Source organism: Alosa sapidissima, chromosome 18 (assembly GCF_018492685.1).
Source record: "Alosa sapidissima isolate fAloSap1 chromosome 18, fAloSap1.pri, whole genome shotgun sequence".
Classification (NCBI taxonomy): Eukaryota; Metazoa; Chordata; class Actinopteri; order Clupeiformes; family Clupeidae; genus Alosa; species Alosa sapidissima.
The window spans coordinates 9,149,557-9,155,540 of NC_055974.1; the positions used below are offsets into that span (position 1 = coordinate 9,149,557).

The window sequence follows — 5,984 nt, forward strand, 5'->3', positions numbered from 1 at the left end:
AAGCATCTTGTTCCTCTCGTCACGTCATCCTCAAAGTACTCTAGAAATGTCTCTTTGTGCCCCAAAATATCTAACGACTGTGTTTTTGTTTCCGAGTTGGTTACCAAGGCCGAGAGAGGCCATGAAATCACCCTGAATGCTCTTTCCCTCTCTCCACTCATCCTCTCTTTCCATCCTTTCTTCTCCGTTGTCTGGTTGTCCCAAGTGACCACTAAAGGCCGCCAGCACAGCTCGAGCATGGCCATCATAGCCGGTGAATATTAACCAGTCCTGGAAAAAAGGACCCTTATATTGGGGAGAGAGAAGGTTTAAGCGAAGGTCTGAAAATCTTGGCTAAATTAATCTTACGTCTGCCCCTGGCTCTGCTCAGCAGCACAAGCTGTTCCTTGTCTGTCCCCCCCCCCCTTCTCTCCCTCTCTCGATTTCCCCTCTCCCTGGATCTTTCCTTCCCCCTGTCTAGAGATGTTATTTTCTTAAGCAGGCAGCCCCGCTGCCCTGCCAAAGCCCTGATCTATTTATCACATTGTTCCTCTTGCTTTCAGATCTGAACATGGTGAATGGAAAAAACAGTCCTCGTGTGTTTGCCACTGAAAAAAAAGAGAATACAAAAACAATAAAACCCTTTAGGCCAGGGTACACCTGAAGAGACAGAAATGCACAAATCTATTTGGTGCCATCTCTGCTATGTCATTTCTTTTCCCTCTATTGCTTTTAAACACTGTTAGCTTGAGGCCAGTCTTGCCAGGCTAAATGTAACTACAGTATTTTCCCCAGATGGACTATGTACTGCATATGATGTGATGTAACAGACAAGTGTGACAGTGGGCCATCATTCAGTATGTGGGTATTGGTTTATGGATATTGTCAAATCCATAAACCATTGTCTTCGAGCATTGTCAAATTCTTTCAGCGGAGATGAACTAAGGTGAAGGAAGGTGTCCACTGATTTACATTCAGGGGGGCATGTAGCTGCTGTAAGGCAGCTGTTTGTAAACACAGTAATGAAAAGAAAGTGCCATTAATGTCACTGATCAAAAGGTCACCCTGATAAGGAAGTACTTCGGCTTGTTTTTCAGCACCTCCCCTCCGCCACGATGACCTTTAGACGGCCAGTTATTACCCAGCGCAGCCGATTTATTTCAATGCCTCTATGAAACCTGCGCTTTACCGTACAATTCAACTTCAATGGTCTCTGATCGGAGGCCATTTCCTTTTGTCGTCCGAATGTAATATCTATTATAAGCCCAGACTCTCACCACCACTTTATTTACCTATCAGACACAGTTATCTGACGCAGCAGTGCAGACACACGCTGCTGACTAAAAAAAGAAATGAGAAAAAAAGATGGGTTAATTTTGAGTTGGCCGGCTCGTTCAATTTCTCTAAATTTGGCTTCCTCTTTTTCGAGGCTATTGGGTTTCTGTTTCCACTGTGTCGCTCTGAGACAATGACCGGAAGAGGGGAGGAGTGGGCAGAGGAGTCCAGCAGACTCGTGAAATAGTGGACCAGACAAAACCAGCTTACAAAACTAACAGGACTTTTAGTTGGTCTTTTTGTTGGGCGATTTGTATGATGTTTAGGCTTTGCTATGACGGCGCTGCACTGTTTCCTGAACATCCGATGTGGTATCATGAGACCACACAAGCAAATCGTGAAAACCACAGCAGTGAATGTTATGAAACCGTTATGATTCAACCCTGTTGATGTCAAATCTGCACGTATAGTATGAAGGATGCTGTTACAACTACTTTCAACTTGTGTGAAAATGTGTCTGTTGCAGGGGCCTGGGAGTTCCTTGGTGTCACAGTCATAATAATGAAGTTCACACAATGTCTGCTGCTTATTGAGGTGACCTCTATGGAATGTTTGCAGATAGTTGGAGTGTTTGGAATGCTCAATGGTGTTTTAAGCCCCCAACGTCGTCTTCCAGGCAGTGCTGCCACCGTCGACTTAAAGGCACCTAATCCTAACCCTAACTATAACCCTATCCTTCACCCATGCCTAACCCTAGCGCCTTCCAGGCAGCGCTGCCTTGAAGACAATGTTGGGGGTTTAAAACACCAAGAAACCTTTGAAATGGGTGCAAATCAGGCCAAGTGTGCCTCTATTTGCTGTACCAGTTGCATCCATCTGAACTCTGAACAAGGCTATTTATGGAAAAAATCTTCAGTCATTCCACTTCCCAATGACATTCCACTTATGTTTTCCACGGAGGTTTGGTCAAAGGGGCACACTGCAGACTCCCATTTCTCTCCGGTTATGTAAACTGTTTTTTTTTTTTTTTCCTACACAAAATCTTAGTAATTCTTGCTGCTGTGAATAATGGTCTTTGATGAAGCAAAGGGCCATGCCTGTTTGGAAAGTCAGACACAGTTCGACTGCACTGGAAATTTATTCCGTTGCCTTTACATGTGTATCCGGCACATTGATTCTTTAGATCAACAACAGCTTGAAATGATTTAGAGAGCATTTCATAACATCGTTCCCATAAAGACAAATCTGAGAAATTTTTTTTTTTTAAGTTGCACAGATGGGAACAACAATAAAAAGGAGGAGGCTCGTGAGTGGGCCTTTCTTGAAATGTGACCAATAGTCACATTACAAAACCACAACAGTGCTTCGGGGAGGGCCGACGAACTCCTCCACAGCAAGGGAGAGCCGGTAGACGAGTGTAAGAAGCCCGTCCACATCTGGTCTCTCGGTAGATGAGCTTGGCATGGCCACTGTCTCCTCATGGGGCAGAGCTGAAATGGGTTCAACAACACAAGCCATGTCTCCTTGATTTACTGCACACATGCAGTAACCACACAGACACTAAATAGAATTGTGAGAGTACTGACTGTTTGAGGAATAAAGTCTTTGTGGAATTCTCATTAAGAAATACTTCTACACCGTCTCAAGAATCACTTTTAAAAATGTAATTTCTGGATTTAAGGAGATTTTCTGGAATTTACCACAGTAAAGTAACTAGCCCTGTTGCTGTTTCTCTGAACCAAAGGAGGAGGATTACAAACGAAACGCACTAAAACTGCTTGCATGTTTCCCCAAGGGGAAGCTCCAGCTCGGCATGTGGAATGAAGCTGCATGCCTCTGGAAGGCTGTTATATGTGTCAGTGTTTTCTTTCGGTTATTCACTTCTTTTTTCCCCCCTTCTTCTTTCCCCCCCCCCCGTTAAGCGATGCCTTGTGCTGCCTATGGTCCACGCGCTAGCCCTCTCGGGGGAGAACACATGCTGGCGACATCAACCCCTCGGAGCCGAGTGGTTTCCTTCTCGAGGCTTGACCTCCGGGTGAGCACACGAGGGCCAACGCCGCTCCTCGCCCTCCTCGTCATCGCCTGAAAATCCGTTACTATTTGCATGTGCGTCTTCGAGTGGTTGAAAAGAAAAAAAAAAAAAAAACGGCTGACATTAAAATGTCACCCTGAAAGTTGTGTCATTTTGTCACCTTTTGCCTTCGAGGGTGTTGTTCCGCGAGAACAGACGTGTGTGTGTGTGTGTGTAGACGTGTGAATAGCCCCTGTTGCACTTTGACGTGCGGCCAGTTACGGCAGTGGTGTGGGCAGCGGATGGTGGGTGGAATGGCGGTCTGGCTAATGAGAGGACGGCATGCGCTCAGAGGGAGAGAGGGGCGCTTTGATGAGCCTCTCAGCAGTGCCCCCCCCCCCCACCACCCCCCACCCCACCCCCTCCTACAGAGCTAACCAGCCCCATCCTCTCCCTCCTCCCACCTTCTAGAACAGTCTGCCTCCAGAGGACCTAACCAGTTCCTAGTTATGGGAGCAGGGATGAATAGAGGTCTCTTTTTCTCTTCTCGTTTTTTTTTTTGCTCTCTCTCTCTCTTTCTCTCTCTCTCTTTCGTTCTCTATCACCCAGTGGTGGCCACAGTCCCAGAGCACAGTGGAGTCCTTTGACCACAAGCCTAGAGGTCATGAGTAGGGAGAGGGAGAGAGAGTGAGGGAGAGAGAGAGAGAGAGAGAGAGAGAGAGAGAGAGAGAGAACAACGGAGAGTGAGTGACAATGCCTTCACTCTTTCACTTCACTAACTATTTCCTCTACACTCTCATCACAGCCATGTAATGTTTCACCTCCTTTCTATTTGGGAGCAAGAGAGGAGAAGTACTCCCTTTAACAAAAAAAGAGCAAAATTATTATTTATTTATTTTACGGTTTGCGGTTCCGCATTTATTTGTGTTTTTCTTGCTTGCCTCAGCATTCTCCTTCTGGTGAGGGGGACTTTTTTTTGTTGAGAACTTTCCTTTTCGTCCTACTTGCGGTCCAGTGGCGGCTATAACCACTAGTACCCCTCTCTTCCCTACTGGGGGAGTGTGGCGGGAGGCCTTTGCTCATATAAAACTGTCTGATGTTCTTCAGTGAAGGTAAATGGCAGTGCTAATTAATGAGGCTACAGGGCTCTCTCCCCTTGTCAACAGAGATATGAGGGCTTCTTGTTTTATGGTGTCTGGGGCTGGCACACACCATGTCTCTTCCGACATAATGAAGTATTTTATCCGCGTGCGAGCTAATGCTTCACAGCTGTGTGTGTGTGTGTGTGTGTGTGTGTGTGTGTGTGTGTGTGTGTGTCTAAAAGAATGATTCAGCTGAACTATGAGTCTGTCTCAATCGCCACAAACACTCCCTCTGAGAGGACTACTGCAGAACTAAACAGAGATTTGACAGCGGAGCTGATAAGGCTCAGTGTACTCTGCTGTGTGTGTGTTTTGTATTCATGCAGAGTACAGCTTGTCAGCATTGCTTTAAGGAGGTCAAAGTTCATCACTGCAGCTATTCTATTCAGTGGAAAAAGAGGTAGAACCAAGGGAATGAAGTTCAAGAACCTTCACTACACTTGACTGTCTCGCACCATTTTGGTAATCTGTGCGTGCTGCTGGTCATTTCATTCTGGGTTCATGAGCGGTCAGTGACCTCACCTGCACTCGCTACAGCATCATGATGAGGTCGTCATCGTCGTCACTCTCGCCCAGGCAGGAGGAGGACGAGGGCTTGGAGAAGGTGAGCGGCGGCCGGGAGCTCTTCGCTGGGGGGCCCGAGGGCGGCGGGAGGGGAGCTACGGTCGCCCGCGCTCGAGCCTGCTGAGACTGACGCCCGTGAGACTGCAGAGAGGGAAAAGAGAGAGAGAGAGAGAGAGAGAGAGAGAGAGAGAGAGAGAGAAAGAAAGATCATGTTAGAGACTCGTATGAGAGATATAGAAGCAGGCAGAAGAGGTAAACTGGGGTCAAACAAAAGAAGAACCAATGAAAGGACAGAAACTGCTGATGGGAAACCGAAACAGTGACGGAGAGAAACTGGAAGTGTCGTCCACATTCCTGCTGTGCATGGAGGAATGCCGGGCGGCCGGCCGGCCGTCGAGTCCTAGTGTCACACACCCTCGGGCCGCAGAGGACAGGATGATGACAGACGGCGCATGCCGCGGCTTACACAACAGCCTACGAAATCTGTGTCACAGTGTGACGTGTGTGCAACATTCCAATTACGCCATATCAAACACGGCCTATCCAAAGCATGGGAGCATTTCACTCAATAGTCGAAGTAAAAATAACATGGGACTACTTCACTCAGTGGTCAAAATAGTAGGCAGACACAACAGGGTCACAGTGGTACGCTTGAGTCATATAGTTTGGCGTTAAAACTGGGCCAGACCAGACATAATAAACAGCTTTGCATGTGACTACTCTTGTGCTGGTCAGTAAATATTTTGGCTAGATCAGCAGTGTGTGTGTGCGCGCTTTCACATTCTGATTCTATACCTAATAGAAAATGGAGGCTAATGTTACAAGCATTAGTGTGTGTCTGTGTGTATGTTTGTTTGTGTGTGTGTGTGTGTGTGTGTGTGTGTGTGTGTGTGTGCGTGCGTGTGCGGGTGCGAGTGTTTGAGCGTGTGTTTGAGCGTGCGTTTGTGTGTGTGTGTGTGTGTGCTACAGCATGCGTGGGTGTTGAGCAACTGCCGCAGAAGCTGGTTTCATTC

The 5,984-nt window shown here is 47.1% G+C and overlaps 1 protein-coding gene across 3 annotated transcripts in view; it reads right to left on the minus strand.

Annotated features, from left to right (window-relative positions):
- Window positions 1–2,488: 2,488 nt before the first annotated feature.
- Window positions 2,489–5,984, minus strand: part of LOC121690461 (meiosis 1 associated protein) — a 32,287-nt gene continuing 28,791 nt past the window's right edge. For 2 of the 3 annotated variants that reach the window (XM_042071044.1, XM_042071042.1), the window contains exons 10-11: window positions 4,930–5,112; window positions 2,489–2,744 (exon numbers count right to left, since the gene is read on the minus strand). The gene's annotated coding sequence lies outside the window, so the exon portion shown is untranslated. Of the gene's footprint in view, window positions 2,745–3,779; window positions 3,921–4,929; window positions 5,113–5,984 lie in introns of those variants that run through there. The other variant, XM_042071043.1, reaches the window with a different exon arrangement.